Source organism: Corvus hawaiiensis, chromosome 1 (genome assembly GCF_020740725.1).
Source record: "Corvus hawaiiensis isolate bCorHaw1 chromosome 1, bCorHaw1.pri.cur, whole genome shotgun sequence".
Lineage (NCBI taxonomy): Eukaryota > Metazoa > Chordata > Aves > Passeriformes > Corvidae > Corvus > Corvus hawaiiensis.
This window is the reverse complement of record NC_063213.1, coordinates 46844170-46869359: the sequence shown is the minus strand read 5'-3', so window position 1 is coordinate 46869359 and position 25190 is coordinate 46844170. Positions and strand designations below refer to the sequence as shown.

The following is a 25190-nucleotide window of genomic DNA, read 5'->3' as shown; positions in this document are numbered from 1 at the left end:
AAAGGGAAGTTGTGTGTATATATAGATGTGTACAAGGCAGGGCTCTAAGAGACCTGCCCTTAATGCTCTGCAAAGGGCCATAACTTTTTCAATGCTTTTGGTGTTATTTTCTGATCAAGGACTTGCAAGGACTCCCTGTGATCAAGGGAGTGAAAGACTGCTCAGTGGCAGCTTCTCCAGCTGTGACTTCCACCTAGGCTGCACATTGTGGGCACTGTAAAACCAACAACATGACACTTCATTGACAACCATGTCACACATCAGGGGAGGCTGCAGCTCCTCACGTTTTGTATGAACAATTCCAGCTCAGCTTTAATCTTTATTAAGACTGTCAGGCAACACTTGCAAAAAAACCCCCAAAAACCCCAAAAAACCAAACAACCACCTTTCTGCTTTACATTGGTAATTTTCTTTCAACTACAGTTGTATTTGTATATTTGTAACTAAAATGCTAGCCATGTCATTTCTACCCTTTTCTTTTAATTTTTTCCCCCAATCTGTTATAAAGCAGTCACTGGTTTCCTGACCCAGACAGGTCCCACGGGTATCAAACACCCTCTAAGTACTAGATTTTTGGACTGGCTTTCTGATTTGGCTGACAGACATGCGAAATCACACACAGGGAAACTGCTCCAAACCAGGTTGGCAGAGACTGAAAGCTACTACTATCTGGAGTCTGTCCAGAGATAGATGGGAATTACAGTAATTTAGTAGTCTCAGTCAAGTTCCTGGCTGACCAGTATCTGCATCACAAAGCCGCCACTATACCCTTCACTTGGCAGTAATCAGTAGTTTGTTAACAATCTCCATAGGGAAATGGTTAGCAAAAAGCACAAGAAAGATCAGAGATCGAGTGGAGTGGTGGGGCCAACAGCTGAATATCCAAAATAGCTACATGCAATATCAGGAATGTGTTGAATAAAGAGGAAAACTCAGAGTCTTCGTATGTACAAACCCATGACATCATAGGGGCCACGAAGTCCTGATGGAACAAATCAGGGAACTGGAATAGGGACACAGATACAGCTTTTTTTTTACAAGAAACTAGACAGGACGAGGTATTTAGACATGTATACTTGCTTTCCATTTCAGTGAGAGCTAAGAAGATGGCTTCTTGACTGCCTTTGAGTGAAAATTAGGAGAGAAAAGAAAAAGATGTATGTCTTGTTGGACGTGTTTTGGAGAAAACTAAATCATGAAGAAGTAATACATGAGGGTCTTTTTGCCTGAGCAACTCATAGAGATGTTCAAGAGTCAACCTTGTCTCTACAAGGCACTTCAAATAGCATCATATCCTCTGAAAAGCAATAGAGGAGGACACAGACATTGTCAGGGTCTTGGAATACACTGAGGACAGGTTTTCCCTCAAAAGGTGTGGTGTGAAGAGACATAATATTTGGGGAGACAGCTAAACTGAATTTGATTCAGCTAATAATGAAGGGTTGCTTTAGAGGGTGGAAGGTAGTCTGGTGAAAGAAAGCAAGTATGAAAAGACAGACCACTATTTTAGGAATAACCTTACTATTAAGGATGGACTAGATAAGAGCAGATTTCTAAAAATTCATGATGGTGTGAAGGCCTCTTGAGAAGATAATTGAAAGGATAAAAGGGTAGGGGACCACTGGCAGATACTGAAATACTCCCATATTAAAGGTTCTTCAGTGAGCTGTTCTGATACAAAGGGAAAGGAAAGCACAATTGCAGGTTGATATGGTATTCTAACGCATTCTTTAGGCACCTGGAAATCAAAGCCCCATAGAAATCCTGGAAAACCAGGACACCTCTCTATGTCTGACTATATAATATGTAAGGACAAAGCAAAACGTTTGGGCATACAAAGAGTTACAAATAGTAGGAGGCATAAAAGGCAACCAGAAAATGTTACCAGAACATAAGATGACAAAAGAAGTACAGCTATATAGCAGAGAGAGCAAATAACAGACTGCACAACAGAGGCCAAAGCATCCATTGTTTCAGTGTTCTCTAAAGAAACTTGTTATGAACAATGCCTAATAAAACTAGTTTAAACAAAAGAATACAGGGTCAGGCCAGGGCAGAGAGGGAACAGTTAGAAATGCTTATCTGAAGCAATATTCAAGGCCTGACCATGTTCACCAAGAAGTACTGAAGGAACAAGTCACAGTAATGTCTGAGCCATTAGAACTTGCCTGGGAGTATGTTGGCCTGAGGAACAAGGGGGCAATTTAGGATAGAATAGAATAGATGTAAGTGTAATTATAAATATAATTATAAATATAAATATAGTACAATACCTGAATGTTGGAAGGGGAGAGGAATTATAGAGCAACCAGCCTACTGCTGATGCCCAGAAGGAGACTCCAACAACTCTCGGTGCAATATACTTATAAACATTTTGAGGAAAAGGTGTTAAAAATTAAAACCAAGTCACACCAAGTGAAATTGATATCCCTTATTTCCCAAATAACTCACATTCATAGCATTCAATATGCTGTATCTTTATTTTAGCAAGGATTTTGGCATGACCTTTTGTGACATCCAAATATTAACTTGTTAAGTGCAAGTAAAATTGCTGCCTAATGGAGTGCACAGAAAAAATTGCATACACATGGTTTTGTGACACACATGGGTGATAGTTTAATTGCAATCTCACCAGAAGATTTTGTATATCTGCTTTCTACTTATGGATGATATGGGTATTGGAACAGAGAATACACCTACAAAATTTACAGGTGACAGTGAGGAATAGGGACAGGAGAGCTTCCAGGCGCTCAGGAGACCAGGATCTGAATTCAAAATAGTCTTCACTCCAAATTAAATAAATGGAGTTCAGTAAAAACATATCTAAAGCATTATACTTGGGAAGGGGAAAACAAATGAATACTTAAACAACAGGAAATAAGTGCAATATTTTCAGAGGTACTGAAGGAAGAAAGAAGTCCAAATTATGATAGATTTCAAACTCAGTGAACTAATAACATGGTACTGTTACATGAATTAGGAGCTAGACTGTGTGTAAGAAATGGGGATTGGGAAGTTTCAGCAGAAGTCCCATTTACAGCTCCAGGAATACTTAAAGGTGAATTAGAGAGAAATAGAATCAACGATAGTGAAAGGAGCATATGAAGAATGGTGGGAGACTGAGATGCCTCCTTCTCTAGGGGAATGACAAGAGGCACGACATCAGACTTCCAGTGCCTAATCTTGTCACAGGGAGGGTGGTGGTCCACTGGAAGTTGGTAGGACAAAAAGAAGTGAGTTTTGTTGGCAGCAAAGCAGATTTGGGTCTTGTAGTGAGGACAAAATCCTAGCTGTGAAGCCATTTGGGCAAACACATTAATAAAGGCTGAGGAGTTCTCCCTCCCAGGAAAAGGATCGTGTTTTGAATATGTGTAGCAGCAAGAAGCCTACAAGAAAACAATCCAGTATAAACCAAATTTTCTTTTGGAACCAGGCATCCCACCCTGACTTCCCCAGCTAATGGAAGGATTACTGGTAGCCTGTCTCACATGTTTACTCAACACTATAATTATCATTACCTACAGACTCACTGAGTTCTGATTTGCCCTCCACCAAATGATTGGTATCCTAGTAACACTTTTTTCTTTTTTTTTTAATATCAGTTATTTTTATCTTCAAATGATTTGCAAAAGCAAAGCCTGAGGACCTTTCAGGCTGTGTAAAGTCTATGTTTTACCAAGACAGATAGTCTTTGTTATGCTCTTTAGGAGATCTTGCATCACAGAGCTTGTTATTCCAGTTCAGAGCAGTCACTTCACCCAGCTTTCCTTCTCCACAGTGGCTGTTGCCTTCACACTATGTTCTTAATGAACGTAGATATCAGAGAACAAGAAAGATTGCTTCAACTCAATTTTGCTTCCACTCCAAACCAATCTCACTCCCTCCCCAGGTACTCAATACAGTTAGGCCAGGCCAAACAATTTGAGTCTTAATTAGAAAATTATCATTAGTCAAAGAACATGGTGATTTCTTCCCACACACACATCTACCACGATATAACAAAAGCCACCATTTCCAAGGTCCATGACTCCCTAAATCCACCTTTGTCTTAGGGAAAGAGGAGCGCTAGTTCTGCAGTGTCCCAGATCCCCTCTGAATACCACTCTCTAGCAGTCTTTATGATAAGAATTTGCTGCCTTGACCTTTGGCTTTGGAAGCTGTCTCTAGGACTGCCTCATGTCCTTTTATGATGAAGGCCAATGACTAAACCAGCAACCATTATCACTTCATTGTGGGGATTGCTATCTTTATTAACAGTCTGCATGGGAGTTAAGGTTGCTTGGAATCTCTCACTGGCTGAAGGTATCTGCAGGAGTGCGGGAATTACTGCAGTGTGAGGTGATGGCCAAGATTTACCAGATAAATCAAGGTGCAACATGAGTGGAACTGCTCAAGCTCTAAGCTTTGCTGTGTTTTCCAGCTTTTACCTTCCCTTTTGAGTGCTAATGGGTTTGCTCACCCCAAAACACTCTGCCACACCATACCCCCATTTTTACCTGATTCATAACACTTCTGCATGGCTAAGGAATCACTGACTACTGCATCATTAAAAGCACACGTTTCCTAGGTTATAGAGAGCTAATTTCTGCCTACGAAGTTCCTTAAATATACTTTTATTATAGATGGTTTGAAAATATGTGTTGAGAAGCAACACTACTAATATGTGGGTAAATTATAATGTATTGTACAAATGTCTAGTCACAAGCATGGTTGCCCAAAATATCAAGACAATTCCTCTTTTCTGTGGATAAAGTCAAAACAGAGGGATCAAAATTTGATGGAAAAATATACTCACAAGTTTCAGACATGAATCCTGCTACATTTCAGAGATTTCCTATTTGTTTTTTGGCACGGTATCTTGAGTGAGACTGAAAGTAGACTCTACAGGCTTTTCCAGGACTCATCTGTGTTGTGCTCTCCCTGAAGTTTTCTACAATTTCATATGGCAGCATGCTAATAAAGATTGAGCATTGGCACTTCCATCACCCTTACTTTGAATGCATTTTTTTTTAATACAGGACCAAATAAGTCTGAGTGCAATAAAGGTACCAAGAAAAGACTTGAAATAAATGGAATGTCAAAGAAAGACAGATGTCAAAGAAAAAGCAAATGGCAAGGAAAAAATGATCTTATCCTGCCCACACTGGGTCTTAGAAACTAAATTTCTGTTTGCCACTTCAGCATAACTACGAGCAACTATGTAATCATCTAGATTATCATTACTCATTTGTCTGCAACGCAGTCAGGGTGAATGATGGCAGCATCAGAGGAAAGATGCCATTAAAGTCAGTAGTCTCATTGTGAAGGTATTTAGCTATTGCACATAGAAGATAAGGTACTCCCTGCTCAAAAAGCTGCTTTTCTACTTTGCAGACATTAACAAAACAATGCAAAATCACAAAAGGGATTGTATCCTCAAAACTTCAGAGCAGACCACTAAAACTAGGACAGTTCTGTGAACTGGGTTGCCTGTTAGTGTACTCCACAGCTGGGATTATACACATGGTGCTTGCAAACATCCAGTCTCAGAGCTGATACATCCCAGCACAGCTGCCATTGTGCTCCCATCCACAGTGAGCGAGGAGGGTAAAGAAACCAAAGCAAAACAGAAGCTATAAAAATTTTTTATAGAGTCCCTGAGAATGCTATACCTCTACTGTGGTGTAAAAAAAAAAAAGAAAACAAAAAAGAGAAAGAAGCAAATAACCTTGTACTCAGTTTAGAAAATAAAAAACAAAGGGAAAAGTACTTGTTCTCACAGAGGTGACACACCAGGTTATTATGCTTAGTTAATTTATTTTAAACTTTCCTGTATGTAAAGGCTCTCGCCTATTTCTCTTTTGTTTTGCTGTGAGTGTTTTTTTCATCAGAAAATAGTCATGTGCTATAACAAATTGTAGAATATGAAAGCCAGATGCCTTACATATTCCTTTGACTGTTATCTGCTTCCCTCCACCTAAACATTGTAATTTTCCTTTACCCCAAGACAAGAATGTTTCCCAATCTTTCTTTTGGCCCCTAAACAAAGACAAAATTTGACTTGAACAAGGGAGGATTTACCAATTGTTAGAACCATATAATCAATAATTTTCAAAGGGAAAATCTTGATATCTGGACACTTGCCAAACACCACTCTCTGGGAAGGAGAAAATTTGTGGACACTCTTTGGGGGGTGGAGCACACATCTGTCTTTGCACTAAGGACAACTAGTCAATAATGATTCAATCCAGTATTTTTATTTTGCCATTTGTAAAAAAAATAAAAATTTGCTGAGGGCTAAATTCTGATTCTTGTCATGCCAGTGGTGAAACTTCTTTAAACTCTATTTGGATCAGAGCTTCACCTGTGGCGTAGCACAAGAGTGAATTACCTCTCAAAGTGTTGTTTCCTGCAAACTGCCCAGACAAAAGGATATTATTCATTTAATATATATTCTTAACATAGGGATGTCAGAGACTGCAACCTGTAGCCAGAGAACGAAAAGAGGAGGAAAACTTGACTACAAATTAGATGTAAGAAGAGTCAGTTTTGTGGCAGTGAAATAACCCTGCTGAATGTGGAGATACTGCTAATGCCTGTGCAGCTTTGTTTCAACAGGAGATGCAGCAGAAAAAGAGCAGAGGTAAGTTGCCCAAGTAATGTCCACTTCAAGTTCCACAGTGGGTCATGGTACACTGGTCACTGTTATCTCTATACTCAGAAAGCAAATGTACTTAGCACAGTCTGATACAAGTTTTGCTTCAATTGAATGACACCAGAAGCCTAGTGTCTGCAAACGTGTGGTCAAGAGAGGAACCAACACTGGAAAAAATATATCATTTTCCCAGTTCTTTACTAACTGTGCAGTGTAATCTGATCACAGAGGATGAAAAAGTTTGTATGACGTGTCATCATCAGAGGAAGACATAGTTTGCACTGTGTAACAGAGATGTTCCCTGACACTAAATAGCTACGTGTGTTTTTTTCCTGGGCTCCACAAAGGAAGAGACATGACTGTCTCAAAAGGAGGCTAAAAGGGATAATGGGGTCAGCCAAAATTGAATTCCCAGAAAAATACTGGAATTATTTACAAGCAGCTACAGTAAAAAAATGAGATAAATAATAGCTGCCAATGATTTGCTAAGGACAAATAGGACCAAAGCAACTAAATTTTTGGTGGGGAGTAAACCATGTGAATAGGGAGAAGGAATATCTCATGGCTTTAGTAAAAACTCCCTAAAAGGGCCAGTTAAGTAAATAAAATAAAACCCCAACCACAAACAAAACCAAAGAACCAACAAACAAAATAAAACAGAAAAATAAAAACCACCAACTAAAAAAGGCAACAAAAAAACCCCACCAAAGAGTGGGGACACAATTGGCCAGAAAACTACTCAGGAAGTATTTACTAGTTCTTCAGAGGGTCTTAAGGTACTTTTCATAATTTTTATTTGTGAGCTGGAAAACTGTGCACGCATTAATATTATAGATGCACACTTGGAAGGCTGGAAGGAAGGAGAAGAACTGTAAAGGATCTCAGCAAACTAAAGAAATTACCTAGAAGTAAGAAGAAATCAAATAACAAGAGTTTGCAATTGCAAGATGATTAAGGCAATAATGATTAACTGCACAAAGAAAGGGTAAGGATTAACTGGGTAGGGAAGATTTCTGCAGAAAAGGATCTGAGGCTTGTTGTGGATCACAAGTTGAACAGGAGTTGACAAGGACCCATGGTTATGAGAAAGATAAATATTACAGTGGGATGAATAAAGATAATTACTGTCTGTAGGACATACATTCCACTCTACTCAGCATTAATAAAACCTCAGCTGGAGGCCTGTGTTCAATTTTAGGAAATGCATTTCAAGAAAGGTATAGACCGATGGAGAAGAGTTGGGTTTGGAGATCTTAAAATTGGGGATGCTTCATCTAGAGAAAAAAAAACCTGAAGAACAAATTAGCAGTCATGAAGTATTTTATAGACTACTACAAAAATGAATGGGATGATCTGTTTCCCATGTCCATGTAGGACAGGACAAGCAATAATGGGCTTAAAATGAAGGAAGAATTGAGCTAAACATTAGAAAAAACTTTTTCTGACTCTAAGGGTAGCTAAGAACTGCGCTGGAAGCTTTTAAGACTCATTTGTGCAAACCACTGAGGCACAGGGATAAGAACTCGATGATTTTCACAGGTCCCTACAAGCCTTATTGTCTGTGATGCTGTGTTCATTTGGAAATGCCTGAGCTATTGAGGTAATAGATATTATCAATACCTTTTAAAAAAATTCAAATATTTCATATTCATATGAAAACAGTGTGTTCCAACATCTGGTTTTGTAATAGCTGCCATAATAAATTTCACCTACTAGTGAAGTGATCACACACATTTCCCTTTGCCATACAAAGTAGCATTTTTTGAATATTATTTTCCAAGCCTTCACTTATGGTTGTATCTTCTGAAAGGAGCTCACTTTCTAAAACCTGCAGATGCTTTCATTTTTCTAACAGTTTTGAAGAAACCCCATTGAAACCCATTTAGTTTTAGTATGACAGAAAAAGCTAGAAATCTTTGCCTGCTACTTTAAGAAGGAAGTGGCTCATTATCTGAGGATAAATATTCTGCAGTACTCTACATATGTAAATACATATGTATTATATTTACAGTAATATTGTATACTTACATATACAATAATACTGCAGCAGGCAGTGAAGAGAAGGACCTTTATATTTTATATTATCCGTGCCATCCCTTGCTAAGGCAAGCCTATTTTTTAACGAAGCATTTTATAGCAGTTTTTAATGATTGCTGCATATAATGAATGGTTGCATATGGCTGGAGGGTAACATTAGCTCGACACACAGGGTGATGTGAGCAGCCCTTTCATGTTTTATGGGTTGCCTGTCATGCTGTTGCTCTTATATAGTTCTTTGAACACAGTATATAAAGTACATATGCCAAAAAGAAGCTATGTAGTCATTCCAAAAGAGCAAGGGGAAGGGCAGGAAGGAAATACCTGCCTGTTAGATATATCAGAGGAAAATCACTTCATTAATAGTGTATTCAAAGGCTAAAGGATGTTTGCAGCCAGCTATCTCTGAACTCTTGAAAAGCAACTCACACAAATGCCCCAGCGTAAGTGGAAGTGAGGATCCTCTCTGCCAATACTCCTGGTCTTTCCCATTACCCACATCAGTTTCAAACAGGGGTGAACCAGTGTCCAAAGCTAATCCTGATTTCTATCAGTGTGGAGAAACAATCTGGACCATTCTTCTCTTCTAAGTCTTGCAGATCTAGTGATTGTCTGTAAGTATTGTGAGGTACTCATAATACTCTCACAGAAATGCGAGACTGTAGGGTTGTATAAGCAGTTAATTTGGTTTATGTTTCACAATCTGCAGTGGAAGAGAAGGAGCACTAATAGCACAAGAGATGTTTATGTGTCTGTATACACAGGTACTGAGCCATCTTCATATCATTACAGTCACCATCACTGCCACGGGACCTGAGTCCAAGGGAGCAAGGGGTGGTGAAAACCCTATGTACACTTGCCAGGCTTGCCTTCCCTGCCCAGGCTGGCTGAACATCATTCTACATCCTTGCATTTGTCACCAGCTTAGCTGATACACTTTCTGCAGGAGCTGCAGGTGCTTTCTGCTGTGACAGCAGTGTGGGATAACACAGATACTGCCCAGCAGCAGTGGCAGCTCCTACCTCTCCCTTCACCACTGCCACTTTCTGTGGGCTCTGTGCTGCACCCTCCCCATGGGACTACAACTGCCCCTAAAACTGGACTGGGGAACTCAGCTGGGTTAAAAATAACCTTTTCTTTTGCTGAGTTATTTTTAACTCGGATCAGTTCCCCAATCCGGGTCACCATGTAGCTGCACAAATAGTTGTGCCAGGATGTGCCAGCATACTTGTAGAGTGGAAAAAAATTGATAGAGGATGGAAGGAGGGAGTTTGATTGTGGAGAGAAACTACTAGGAGCCTTCTCAGAGCTTTTGAGCAGGCACACTGTTGTGTCCTCACCCAGGGTCTCCAGTGAGAACGAGGCCCAAAAGGCTTTGTGCTGCATGATGAAGACACCTGAACAGTATCCATGGTGCAGTGTTTTGTGTTGCTGTTGTGGTTTGGGAAAGCTGGATGGCACAACCTGAAGGCCATTGGGAATTTGGACAAAGTACCTTTGCCACCAGATTTATCAGCTGCTTTGCTTATGTGGTGCATATGGGCTTCATAAAGAGCTGATCATGTGCCAGTTTACAGTATGATTTTGTGAACTTTACAGAGCATGTGTATAACTGATATCCTCTATCGTATCAAATATCAGATGTTAGAAGCTGCAACTCAAGTTTAAATGTATAAGGTAACAGTTTAGATTAGATGAAAATGGAATTGCCCCACTGGTGGGTTAGACATGTATGAGCTGAGCACAGGAGAGCTTGCTATTCAGTTTTCCAGGCTGCCATGGGTAGTTGTCTGTGTAGTCCAGAGCTGGGCATGTGAACTAGCCCACTTGGCAAGTGGAATATTCTAAGACTCTGTCAGTAGTAAATATGAACCAGGAAATAGCATGCAGAGTAAATGAGGGAGACGGAAAGAAAAATCAGCTGCTTGTGCATGTGTGGGTGTTGGTAAATATAAGTCAGGCCATCCAGCTCTGGTACAGCAGCAAGGAAATGCCCAGGAGGGGAGAGTCCAAGGCACAGCAGCAACACAAGTGATCCATTCCCAGACCAGCCTTCCACAAACCCTCAGAAATCAGGGTGCAGCTGGGAGATAACAGCCCCAGTTCTGACAGAAAAAATACCTCAGGTCTCCCAAGTAAGCTGGAATAAGCAGTTGCCAAGATATCCAGTTTTTACACTTTGACCAGAATCATATTTCACACCTGCCCTACCTGCAGCCTTTTGTTTCTGATCTCATAACTAAAACTACTGCTGTAATTCTTGCTGAATAAACCACTTCCTTCTTCTGCCATTAAGGTTGTTTGGTGTTGCAAAGTGAGACAAAATAAAGATACTGCTACAGAAGTACCAGAGTCATATAAAGTGATATAGCATCACCCCAAGGGGACTCCTTCTCCAGGCATGTTCAGGGCCAGGCACTTCTTACCGCACACTGTGTTTTGGAAAGAAGTTCTTGCTGCCAAGTATGTCCTTTACCCCACCCCATTTCTCTCTACTGCAGAAAATGAAATACCAAACATAACTGCAGGCAAATCCCCAAACTTCCAAGAAGCAAACTCTGAAATATGTGATCTCAACAGAAATTGGAAATCGGAATGGTATTTGAATGAGGTCGTACTGGAAATTTGTCTTCTTGGAAGTGGTTCTGTGGCAGCATTGTAAAATAAACTTCGTAAGCTCCCCCTCTTTCTGAAAGATGTCTAGCAAGGACGCAGTAAAGAGATGCATTTTTCATTGATTGCATATTTTGAAGTAAAATTTTAAAAGCTTCAATCATGTTGCCAGGTGCTCTTAAGGAAGAGCCATCTAAAGATTTAAATAGGATTTAGATGCAGTGGAGGCATGCTTCAGACAGGTCTCAGAAGCCTGTGGTTAAGCATCTCTCAAAATGTCACTGCTCAAGGGTGCCAGAATGAACCCTTAGCAAGGTCAGCAATGTTCCTGACTCCTTTTGCTCCAGAAGCCACTCCAGCATATCAGGACACTGTGATCAGCACAATGGCAGTTCACGCAGTGGGGACCATATTGCTAATCTCCCCATTTTGCAGAATACATGTGTTCTGTGGAGTATTTTCTGCTCTGAATCAGGATGTTTGGGAGTTTAGATCAAATGTTCTTACTGAGAGAGTCAGCCAGCTAATCTCCATGCCAGGAAATGAAGCCATCTGATGTCCCGAGGTGAAGCTATAGGAGGCTGTATGAGTCCAGAACAACTTGAAATCTGTTTTCTAAATAAATCCTCATTGGTTTGGAGTGTCTATTTTCTACCACAATTACTATTGCCTTTTTTTTTTATTTTTAGGCCTTATCTAGGGGAAAAATGCAGAATCTGCTACTTACAGGTATGATTTTACAGATTTTACAGATTTGTAAACAGCCTTTCTAATGCTGTTTGCAAAAAATCCGAATGCTGTCACAAGGAGAGAGAGTAACACTTTGTACTGGCAGGCTGTAATTTGCTATTCTGCCTCTGAATCTTGTGCATTGCAATACTGCAAATAAAGATCCTGGAGACTGAGAGAAGCATGTACTGTTTGTTTGGCTCTATTGGCAATGACATTAACCTCAAACAAATGAAAAGTTTCAGCTAGAGAAGTATTTTAAAATTTTGTTTGTGTCACTAGCACAATAGGTCTCTGTCCTCCGATCTTTTGGAGGATGAGAGAAGACCAAAAAAGTAAAAATCCTCTCTTTATTTTGACAATGTTCTGAAAAGAGTACCTCCATAAGATGAGAATAGGACCCGCTGGCATAGACAACTTGTGCTTCCCAGTCACTGTCCAAAGGACTTATATTCTACCACTGACTACAGATCCTAGTGTGGAGACAGGAAACACGATTAGACCAGATCTGATTGCTGCTGATGCCAAAATGGGGAGAAGATCCTGTTCCCTCTTCTCAGTTCTGCTGCTGGCTCCAGTTTCCTTGTCCATTCACCTTTGTGCCAGGTCTGGCATCCAGCAGAACCAGCCATAGATCTCAACTCAGGAGCCCAGGAGAAAATTAAAGCCATCAGAAAACTGTGCATAGCTGTCTGCCAGCTTTGTGAGCAGAACTGGCCCAGTGAGTTGTAGAGTAAGTCCTATGACATTACATCAGGATGATATAGATATATAAGAACAGTAAGGTCACCTGCTTGCAGTTTTTCTTGGGGACCTTGAATAATTTTGGAGGAATTTGGACAATTTAGAGTAGCAGGATGTAGTTCCCCTCTATCATGTGAAGCTGCCTGGAGCCCAATAGGGAATTTCTGTGCTCAGGAGCCAATTGCTCAGGGTAAAGATGCCAAGGAAAGATGCTGAATTCCCAAGCCATGGTTTGTATAAGGGCTCTGCATGCATGACTTGCACTGGCACAGAGACCAAAAGAGCTAAATCTGTTCAAAGCAGAGCACAAAGCAGGGACTTCTGGTGATACCAGAATACTGACTCAGCAATTAAGAAGCCCAGTTAAGGGCCGAGGAAACAGCAAATGTTTGCTGACTGGGCAGTCCCCACTACCCAACCTGCAGGATGCGGAGATGAGGCATCTCAGCAATGAGGGGCGCTGACAGTAAGTTCAGGTCTTCTCTGCCTCACTCCATATACAGCTCACGGGATTGTGTTCAAAGACTACAGCACCCTTTTGGGGTCTCAAACACCTTTTTCTGGAGAAATTGGGAGGATTTATAGACTCTATACACTAAAAGGCCTGGAAAGGAAGACCTCTGTCTTTTTTGTCTTTGAAGTTTACACTCTTTCTTCCCCTTATCACTAGAAGTTTTACCAGAGCAGAGAATGAATTTCACCATCAAAACATTAGACAGCTGTGTAAAATAAGAAGTATTTTTCCAAAGAGGAAGCTCAAATGTTTCTGCCCAAGGCAATTCAGGATCAAAAGAAGGACACATTGATTTCTCAAATAAAAGCATTTTCAAATGAGAGTCCCCTACTCTTTGGAGTTTTTAAGAAAATGATTTGCAGATGGCACATCTCTCCCTGGTCTCCCCGGTGTGACTTTTTCCAGACACAGGGAGCATTTAGCACATCTGCAGTTTGAAGGCAATGCAGCTCGAACATTTATGTGCTGACTTAGTAAATGAACATATTACTGTGAGTGCCTCCTAGGTAAATAACAGAAGTTTCCTTATGAAACGATCAAAGGAAATGCTAACAAAACCCTTCCACTGGCACAACACAAAGTACCCGTTTATCAGCTACCTGCAATTATTTACACAAGAAGGTCCCGCAGAGCCCAAGGAGGTACACGGTGCCAGCTGTGACGCATGGCCACATGCACCTGGAGCTGAGGGCAAGGAGAGGAGCCCAGCCTTTGGACACAAACCTACATGAATTACATTGGTCTTGTTCTGGGAATGCAGCTCAATGGAAAAGCCTGTTTCAAGTGCACTGGTCCATATGGATCAATAGCAAGATGTGCAGAACTGGCAAAATATTCAAAGAAGCATGCCTTTAAAAAATACAGGCAAAATCTTTACATCCAAACTACAGCTTCCAGATGTTTATCAGAACACCTAGAAATTATTACTATGATGAAAATCCTATTTCTTCACTTGGCTCCATGTGCTGTCTTAGTCAGCTGTGTTCTCACCAAGAATTATGTCCATAACTTCTGCTCAGTTTAACCAGTGAGACACACATGTGAAAAGAAGAGATACATAAATATTGGAGTTAACCATGACCAAATCCTGTCAAAGGTAAAACTAAGTTTGTTTTAATAAGAATTACTAAATAATAATGTTGTGTCAAAGATGCATCTTTGCCTTAAAAATTAGTTATGAAAGGGCACTCAAAAATTTTTTTTATTTGTGCATGCATATTAAATGGATCCCAATAACACACACACATACACACGCAGTGGTTGGAGGAGTTCTGTAAATGACTGCGACATAAGGAGACATTTAACAGCAGCAAGTTGAAAATGGCATATCTTAACAAGTGCCTCTTCATATTTTGGGATGCTGGTTCAGTACTAATGCAACAGGAGGAGGGCTGCCTGCTGAACCAGCAGCAAGACCTTCTCTGCACAGAAACTTGGGGTTTCACTTGGGGATCTTCCCTCTTGGTGTTAATTTTCTGCAGTGCATTTCTCAGAAACAAGGTCACAGTCTCAAGGACATCATGACATTCATGTGTATGTGCTTCAGACTGCTCCAGCAAGAACACACGCCAGTGTTTTGGGAAACGATGTGCTCTTCATTTCAGTGTGAAAGCCCTTATCAATGTTCTAGCATGTGGGGAGGCGCAGGAGACTGTTTCGCAGGAGAATTATATAGAAAAAAATTATACCACAGCCTCTAGAGAAGGGAAATCTATGAGAGGTGGGTTAGGTACAAATATCTGAACAGTGCATCGCTAAATGATTAAGAAAACCCTAGCAGTGCTGTCTCAGTGTACAAAATTAGTAGGAGCCCAATTAAAAGCCCAGTATTGTTAGCAATAGAGTGCCAACTGAGTTTGTGAGTTCTGAATCAGGACAACTTTTGGAATGAAAGACGGGTTGTAGCTGGGTAAGACAGAAAAAAAATGTGTTGGCAGAAAATTCTTTTCACCATCAGTAATGAATTTGTTGACAGATATTATGTAGAACTGGATACAGACACTGCCTGTACATGAGTGATTTAACCAAAAATCCTTTCAGAAGATTATAAGACAAAAATAAACATCTCAGTAAGAATGTCTCTGAGCTCCACAATTTATCATGTTTCAAAGGAGTCTTATACTAAGAAAATTTACAGCTGAAAATTTCATGGTTGTGCTCTCATAGGCTTAGTCTTAACCAAGAGTAACATAAGCTCTGTTGTATCTGAAAAAACAGCTTTAAGTAGCAAAGTAAAATAATTATCAGGCTAGTTTCTCCACCATGTAAGGCAGTTGCAAAAATTTATAGACCAATCCTGCAGGCTGGTTTCTTTTTAATTTAAACCACAGCTACCAATGAAGGGGAATTGTTTCAACAAAAGAGAAAGTAATTTGAGATTATATTTGAAAAAACAATTCAGAGTTTACAGAAAGAAGTAACTTTGTAAAATGACCTGGGGGTTGTAACGATACACGATTGTTCTTATAGGAGCGCACAGTTGGAAAGTGTCCAGCCTTCAGTGTTTCTCCTGAATGCAAATTCTTCACTGACGCAGTGGAACGGCGTGGTACAACGTCCGTGCTCGAAGGGGATGGGCAGCAGCAACCTCTGAGCTGGCTTTGCACATTGAAGGAACGAGAGTCTGGCAACTGTGTAAGCAAAGTTAAAACCCCTGACTGGTCAAGCGCCCCTTTTGTGTCCAAAGCAGCAAGTAAATTGCAGAGATCAGGAAAGACAGAAATTGTAGTTTCAGCACTGAAGTAACTCTACGTCTGGGGAAATGGGCTGGTGTCTTGTTACTCTTGTCTAATTCTGCTGGGTTTGCTACTTCTGTGGACAAAGTGCAGTGAAAAGACAGGAAAGAGGAAGACAATATATCACTTTACCTTTTTTGCTTCTGTTGTTCGTTTAATCTTTTCTTATTTAACACACGAAGTGAATAACACTGATCCTTCTTGCTCCACTTTGAACCATCTTCTATTACCTCTGACAGGCACCTGGTTTCAGAAGAGTTTGCTCTTCCAGTCCTACTCTTGAGATGGGTATGAGCTCACATGCATTGTCTTACACTCCCAGTGTTTGCTTTGGAGAGTCAGCTCTGAAATGAAGTACGTCTTCGGACCTGCTTTCCTGATGCCTCTGTGAGTCAGTGCTCACTCCCCGATAAAGGTATGTTTGTTTATCATTGCAAACGTAAACACCACAATTCAGGGACGCCTTGTTACAAAGCCTATAGCCTCTGGGGACGTTTAGTTTACCATAATAAGCAAGATCTTTGCTAATTTTAATTTAATTTGTTAATTTTTGCCACTTGCTGTTTCCATAAAGCTACAGTTTAGGTTCTAAATCATGGGGTCTGTCCCAGAAGTCTCAATGTAAATCAAGAAGTGTTTTATTTCTAGAGTTGAAGTATAACTTACCACAATAGAACTGCATATTGCAACTTTGTAGCCTATTATCATCTTTCTTACTCAGAGTGAAGTTAAACATTCCCAGCCTGTATTTATGATCAAGGATGCTTCAGAATAATGTATATAAATTGAGTTTTATTGATCATTGAACATCTGCTGGCACTTAAGTATGTGAAAACCTAAGCATGAACAAAAGTTTTGCAAGTTTGCATTTTTTGATGCTTATAAAATTATAATTTCTAATCAAGTACACCATGTTGTGTTTTCTTTATCACCTTCATAAAGATAAAGTAATGTAAGCAGAGGCTTGGATTACAAAACCATTACAAGATTGTAAAGATTCAGGGTTTTATGATTTATGGAAGAAAAATTCCATTATTTTTCCCTTAAATCTGACATATTTTAATAGCATTTTGCCTGCTGTGGTAGAGGGTATGTGCCAAACTATGATTATTGCCAACAGAATTGGAAGTGCTATAAAATAACATGTTCTTATGCTGCATCCATTGCCAAAGGTGGTGAGCAAATGGCTTTGTCCAACTTCCTGATCATACAGTTTTCACCCATCCTTTCCAACACTGACTAATATAGAACACGTGCCAGGGCTGATGCAGACCCTTCTTAAAGTATGTGCACTTCACACACAACTCTCGTGGATGCTCAGATCCTTCCTTGTAAGGACAGCTTGAGCAAGGAGTCAGGAGGGGGGGAAGTGTAGTACTGGAGAGAAATAAAACAACTGGACGTGCAAACCAGTGTGGGTTCGAGAAAAGCCTCTGCACATCGGGTGTGTGCTGGGAAATTACATTCTTGTATGGAAATGTGGGTCATAGGAACTGAAAGCAACTCAGAAGAAAGAGCTTTTGTCTCATTTCCCAGAGTTACCAAGCCTCTTTCATGTGGCCCGACCTTTTCTCTTTATTTCCAAAGTCAAACGTGAGCTAAACCAAACATGCTAGCAGCGTGTCCAGGCGTGGAAGCAGTAAAGTTGGCCCCTCTTGAGTTTACAGACCTGCTCCTCTGCTGGCATAGGTCTGAGCAAGAGGAGGTTGAGTTTGAGCAAGAGGACCTCTGAACTTTGTGTTGAACACAGGTATTGCTACGTAAGGATTACCTAGAAATTCAGAGCGTGCTGGAAGGTGTGACTGTAAAGGCTCTGAGAATATCAGTTTCATGGGAGTTTTGAGGTACCTGAAATGAAGAAAGAACAACTTTATGTTCAAGGCAGATTTGTAAGAAATGGTGGCCTATAATGAGTATCACACGTAGCTAGCTAAACCAGACTTTAAAACACTTGGGTAAGATGATCTTTCATGGATAACAATTACAAATCATCCATCCTTAAATCTTAGAATGTAAAATAACTGTGGAAACCTACTACATGGTGTTGCCCATCTTTTTAATGAGAAAATCACCCTTTAATTGCCATCATGACAATGCTAAGAAATTCCCAGGACAGAGTGTCTCCTGCCCCCACATGTGTCCAGTGCCTAATCACTACTGCTCAGGAAGGAAATGCTGCAGATCTAAATGCTACAGACCAAGACAAGGAGGTTAAACACAGCTTCTTGACTCCTGCCCAGCCAAATCCAACACCGAGGTTAGGGACTGTGCAACTGAGAGGTCTCACTAGAGGGCAGCCAATAAAACCTCTAGCAATAAAATTGCAGGAGCTATATGCCACTTTTTTTTTTTTTTTTCAGACCCTGGAGTGTGATGGGAAATAAAATTTGGCCCCTTGAAATTGCTGCCAGTAACTGTTTGTGCTGTGTTTGGTTTTGTCCCATGTAGAGTTGTAGAGGAGGATCTGCTCACTGCTTTATCTCCATGGGACTCCTCGGGCCTGATGGAGGTGGAACATCTTTGTGAAGCTTTGGAAAGTCATGAAGGTGAGACAGTACTTGATGCAGAGCAGGGTGATTGTGACTATCCCTGCCCTCCCTTCTTTTCCTTGACTCCTTAAAGGAAACATCACAACTTACAATAAAATATACATAGTGTGATATACAGTTCACTCTGAGTTGCTTGCCATAAAATTCGACTGAAGTAGTTATTGAGGTTCAAATGTACCACAGCGTTTTTTTATTTCTGTAGTCCTTGTAATAAACTCAATCCTCAGTGCCTCAAGGTCCTCTCTCACCTCTCTTTTCATAAATGCTTCCCAGTACCTCCTGTCCTATCCTGTAACACCAAAAAAAAAAAAAAAAAAAGTATGCTATATACTTTCCAGAGAAACACAAGAACAAGATCTCAAGAGCTTCCAAGATAAATACATTCTCTGAATTCCATACATTCATCACATCGTTTTTATTAGGCCAAAAAATTTTTTACAAGATTTTGTGTGGTTCTGAGCTGAGATACATTTTCTATCCCCATAGAATCATCTTTATTTACTTGATCCTATATTGCACTGCTATACAAAAAAAAAACCCAAAACATGTTTTCTCTAGTTTTCATGTACCAGGAAAAATGACTACCAAAAATAGTCCTTTAAAGCATAAACTGTTTCAGAAATAAATACCACTTGATGTTTATAAAATGCATTCCTCTGGCTGTGACTGCTAAGAACTCTGTTCAATGCACATTTTAAATAATTCTGACTTCCCTTAAGGTGACCAAACGTATATCAGGATCTACTGTAATTTCCTAAATCTGATCCTGTTTTATGCTACGTACTCAAACCCCCCATTTTCTTCAAATGAAAAGGTGGACAAAAAAATGCTAAGCTGCAGATTGATAAGTTAAGTTTCATCAGAAAAATCTTGCTGATGAAATTGAATTTATTGTAGAAGTTTCCATTTCCCATAAAAACAGCAAACAGTATCTGTTTTTCAGTATCAATTAATAAAGCTGAGTGAGCAATTATACACAAATCTGCTTTTCATGCTGTATAACAGCTGCACTTAGTTTGAAATTTCACCAGATATATTAATTACCCAAACATATTTAACATTTTTTTGTTCGTGAGGGTAGCAACTTGAGTCTTCATTTCTTAATCAATTAAGAATGCTCAGTTTTTTGTGGTGCATGTGTGTGTTGCACACACAATTCAATCAAAATTGATTTTGCCTGTGATTACAAGGGTCTTGTAACATTGGCTGTGCTCCCTGTTTGGCTGATCCTATCTCATCCATCAGGAGACTAGCCTGAAGATACTATCAATCCAGTAGTTTATGAAGTAGAAACAAATAATACACAATCAGAGATTACATAAAATATTAGATTGTTCTCCTCTTTCTCTGCACCCCACAGACTTTTCTCAAACCATCCCTGCTAGACCAGAAAATGGTAAGATATATTGGCTAGGAGAGGAGTTTAATTCAATTCTTACTCATTGCATTCACACAAAATAATAGAATGCAGATGCAGAGTCTGGTTTTAAGGGATCCAGCCTTTATCTGATTCACCTAAAGGTCTCCCTGATAGTGAATTGGCAATGAATTTCAAAAGCCTCCTTGCTACCTCACACCAAGCAGTTTTCCACCCAGAGGAAGGACTGAGAGAGGCAGATGTAAGATTGTTCATGGAATACATAGTGTGATACTTTGGGCACTTTTAAAAGATCTTGAAAAGCTGAGGTCAATAGCATGTGGATTTTTATATGTATTTGCAAATATTAAGGTTTTTTATCAGCTGCATTATCACGTGGTATATGGGAGACTCTACCATATGTTTAATGGAAAGCAGAATGTAAAGAACTGCTGCTTTGCATTTGGTTGCTTTTGTTCTTTAAAAGACAAGGGTAATGCAGAGCCTACCAAAGTGTCTCCAGCTGTGCCTGTGGTGGTAGCCCAGCGGGGCACCACTGAGGAGTTTAAACCCCAGCCGTCTGCCTGGCTCCATCCCTCAGCTGCCCAGCCGTGCGGAGCTTACGGCTTGCTTTCAGGATTAGCTGTCCCTACAAATTTGGGGATTTTTTTACAAATTATTCCTGCCATAGTAATATTGCACTCTGTGACTGTAGCAATAACAGTTGCAATTCATCACATCCAGTTCCTCCTCCTCCCCTTTTCTTGACCTCACCTCGCTAAGGCATGAGAATCCTATGGGGAATGGCAGTCCAGGCCAAGGGAATCCTCCCCGATGTCCAAGGGCTGGAGTTAAAAAACAAACACAGTAGCCTTGACTACACAGCTCCACATCTGGAAACACTGGTAGGTGATCTCAGAAGAGGGGCCTTCCTGGCTTGTCTGGAGCTCCAGGTGACGCTGCCTCCCAGCTCCCCAGCAGAAGGAGGAATGGCTCTCCGCTAAGCGTGTGTCATTAACTCGGAGCACACGCTTCCCTTTATTTAAACCAGATGGATGCATTTCATAGTCTTATTAGTTTTTATACAGCTGAGACCACCGTAAGTGCTTGCTCTGCATCTTTGCATGTTTCAGTTTCCTGAAGCAATTTTCTCTTATGTTTCAGTTAAGTACAGGCTCCACCAAAGGCATTATTAATTACAGACGTGGGTTGCCTTATGCGGTATGATGTGCTCCCTCTGCACATTCACTTAAATGTCTGTTCTGAAACAGTCACACAGATACTGGCATTTTATCTATAAACTGCCTGAAATAGAGGCCTTTATAATTAAACATTGATTAAAGCTTTAATTCTGTGATGAAAATGCTCAGTTTTAGGAGTAATGTTTTCCACACCCAGTAAGTGCTTCATCACATACTGAAGACCTGTTCATTTCATTGGGAATACTCACATGCCTTTAGTTAGGCTTGCACTAAAGTACCTTGCTATGTCATGGTAAGCAAATATCTTCTTGAAGAGCTCTGGTAAGTGGTAAAATCCCAGTGATTAGGGTCCTTCTTTATGTTTATGGAATAGCCTGCTGAGTCCAACCAACAACAGCGACCACTGGATTGACACTACCAACTCACTGGTGAAGAAACCTTTGAACCCCTAAAAAATGCTTATTTTAAGCAAGTTCACCTTCCTGTTGGCTTTAAACAAATAATACACAGATGAAAGGGTGTGCAATTTGTTACTCATTCATTTACTGCAATTTTTCAAACCATTGTCTTCAATAGTGGTCCGTATTACTTTTCAAATATCTGTGCTAATCTGAATTGGGAAAGTCATGGAAGAGCGAGAATGCAGAATACACTCACAATAAGAGTAGTAGTCAAACTCAAAGGCATGACGTTGCTTTCAAGGGTGACTAAAACTTTTCCTTTTTGCCAGTCTGCCACATAATTAAGACAGTATGTGTCAGTGGTAAATAATATTATTAACCAGTAATTCTTGAACAGACAGTGAAGGAAGGTGTAAGTTGAGGGAGGACTAAAGGCAGTGCGGTTCAGACTCCTGATCACTTCTCACCATGCTAAGTAGGTACATTGCACAGTGACTGCTCTAATCAGATTGATTTTTTCTCTGGTGGAATTAATGAGATGAGGTGCAAAGAAGTAAAGAATTTGGCCCAAGAGACTTCTAAAAGCCTGCCATTCTAAAGCAATATGGCAATCATCCTACACTGTGACTACATCTTCACAGGCCACTTAACTCTACTCCGACACAAATAGAGCTGTTGTCACAAGTGATGTCTGTAACAAAATTTGTTATCATTGATACACATTTTAAAGCAATCCCAGATTACTGTTCACTTATTAGCACTAGGTTATTGTCACTAGGTTACAGTGCTGTGAGTGTCTCTGATGCAGCACGGCAAGCAAAATCTACGGAGCTGCCTCCCTCAAGTGCCTAAAATAAATACCAAGAGTGACGGTTTCTGAGATGTCCAGTGGAGACAGGAGGTGAAACAGCACATTTAAGCTAGGGTCCTGCTCTCGCTCATCTTGATGGACAATTAAATCCATCAGTTAAACAGTGACTAGCCTTTTAATATCAGTGCCCACACTGAGTGAGGAAGGTCCCCCACATGCCCATTCTGAACAGCTCTGTCCAAAAGCAAGAGTGGGTGTGGATAGAGTTGAACATCAGAGTGGGAGCTGGCTTCTGCCAAGGTGGATTTTAGACTTAAAAGAGTGATCTAGACACTGCCTTAATGATGCTCCTCTCCATTGGTACAGTAATTGGCATTACAAACCTGATGCCCTGGTCTGATCACACCTTGCTCTTTTCCCTGTTTTCTCTTCCTGCTTGAATCTCCTCCAGCCCTGGCCAAAGAGGGAAGAGTCTGGTTTGCTGCCTTTCGAGGGTCAAGGCTCAAGCAAGATTGTCCTTTCCATGGCAGAGATCTGACACGTCAGGCACAGCACTCTTACACCAAGAAAAAACGCAAGCCACAACCTCCATGAATTCCAGGCACTACTAAAGCTGACCAGGTACCTGCAGTACCCAGCTCTGCCAAACATAGAAATCGTGCCTAAAAGGCAACAGGAAATCCCTTTGTAATGAAACACCAGCAATGAGCCAGCACTGCCTGCTGCCTGCTGCCCCAACTCACGTCTGTGCCAGCTGCTTCCCTCACCCCACCTCTCACAGCACCTTCCGCCAAGAGACCCTCTCAGCCTTGGCAACCCCGTGCCAGTGATGGCCATGCTGAGGGGGAGTGTTTTCAAGGAGTTGGGTTGTGCCTCTTGCCCCATGGTGCTACAGGGCTCCCCTGAACGCCACAGGGAACAGCGTGGTGAGAAGGGAAGTGTCAATGACTATGAAAATGGAACGTGGATGTCACACTGGTTTCACTGTTTCAAAGACAGGCAAACCACCTGCAGGTGTGTCCCCACTAGAGAACACATACCCACCTTGTTTCCTGCTCCTGTGCCCCAGCTGAAGAGCAGGAGAACACATCCCTAATGAAAACCTGTGGCCAAAGTCCTCCAGACTGCTTTGGAAGTCCCATCATTTTGGGATGAGCAAGTCTGCTATGCTCATCACAAGGTCAAGGTGCTGGCCTAGAGGACAGTGATTGCAGTGAGGTGACACACATTTGCACAGCAGCAGGCAAATCTCAGGGGTGACTCTGGACTACAGGGACAAAATAGAGATGCAGAACACTGGTGTCTTTCTGCCCCACATAGGAGGTGTTGCAGCAGATCTAGGCAGGGTTTTCCCACTGGCAGCCCTTTACAGTGCTGTATTTCTACTCAGGCAGCTCGCTTACCTACTCTCCTGCTGCCAGGTGAGCACCTGGTTTTGTGAGGGCAAACTCCAGGAAAGTCAGGAGAATTACCTCATGATACAAGAGGGTGAAACAATACAACCAGCATTTGGCTATTTTACCTGGTAGAACTTTGGTCACGGTAAGGTACATTAAGTCAGAACCACAAAAATAGATGCACCTGGGTACTGGGTATTAATTTTCACCTCTCATTTATTATCAGGAAAAAATAGCTTGTGGCTCTGCCAAGAAACCAGTGCCCTTTAGGCAGTTCTCACCTCCCTCAGAAAAGCAGACAAACCAGCTTTGAGTGAGGCTAGGTATGCAACATAGCCCACAGCCACTGAAGCTAGAAGAGGTTTCAATGTTTTTGGTGCCTCTGCCATACAGGAAGCAAAGTTTTGCATAACTATACTTAACCCAAGTGTTTCAGGGTTATTTTTGTTTCCAGAGTCAGTCATTGAGATAAGAAGCCGCTGTCCTCTGAAGCATGTAAGTGTATTTTAATGGTTGATTAAAACCTACCAGCACTCTAGTGACACCAGCAACTAAATAATGCAACAATGCACAAAACATTAAAATGGCCCTGATTGTCAGGATGGGGGCGAGGGAGTGGGGAAGAGTACACTGATAGTTTTTAATGTGTTCAAGGCAGATACCTGGAAGTGAGGTAGCAGAAGTCACAAGTTAGGTGGTTGCTAATATAGAAAGCATAGAAGCATATTTTTAAGAATTGTTTTGTTTTTCAAGGAGGATTGTAATAAAGGAACAGAAAATGGAACAAATACATATTTTTTGCAAGTCATTTGTCCTAGGGTTTCCCCACCTGGTGTACAGCAATAAAGCTGTCAGAATTTAACATACCTCTTTTTGGAACAGACAGGCTTTTCAGGGGTTTGCTTTATATGTTTTAGTTTCGCTTAGAAAACAATCTAAAGAAAGTCACCCACTGGAAGACCAAAACCTTTCAGTATGGGATGCAGAAGGCTTCAGTGTTGCATTAGTATCATTGCTACAGTTTAGAGTCAGAGGTTTGCCACTTCTATTTTGCTCTTGCCTTTCAGAGTTTAACAATACTTTAGATTCTGCCTGAAGTTTATTTGTTGTTTTCTAGTGCATCAGAAACATGAGTGGTGGGTTCAGTGAGGAGCCTGCAGCAGCACTGGACTGCTTCCCTTGTTTTGTGCACACCTCTTGTGGGCTCTCTAAGCCTCCCTGGAACGACACTGATGTGAACACTACTCTGTTCTGCTCTGAACCATAAAAAAACACTTTGAAATTAACCTAAAATCTGCCCCTTTCCTCTGTTGATAGACTGCTTTAGCCATGCTGTTTCCTTCCAACTTTGTTTCTTTATTTTAGTCATCTGTTATTTGAAGAAACAACTTCTGAATGTAACCATGTTTTACTATCCACTCTCTCATGTTCAGTAGTGTTTTCCACGTATTTCTTACAAAAAGATTG

The 25190-nt window shown here is 40.8% G+C and overlaps 1 long non-coding RNA gene across 1 annotated transcript; it reads left to right on the top strand.

The window, feature by feature from the left end:
- The first annotated feature begins 15767 nt into the window (after positions 1-15767).
- LOC125333667 lies at positions 15768-18569 on the top strand. The gene is made up of 3 exons (XR_007206951.1): positions 15768-15905; positions 16246-16421; positions 18455-18569. It is a non-coding gene; the product is annotated as an uncharacterized LOC125333667 (long non-coding RNA).
- The last annotated feature ends 6621 nt before the right edge of the window (positions 18570-25190 follow it).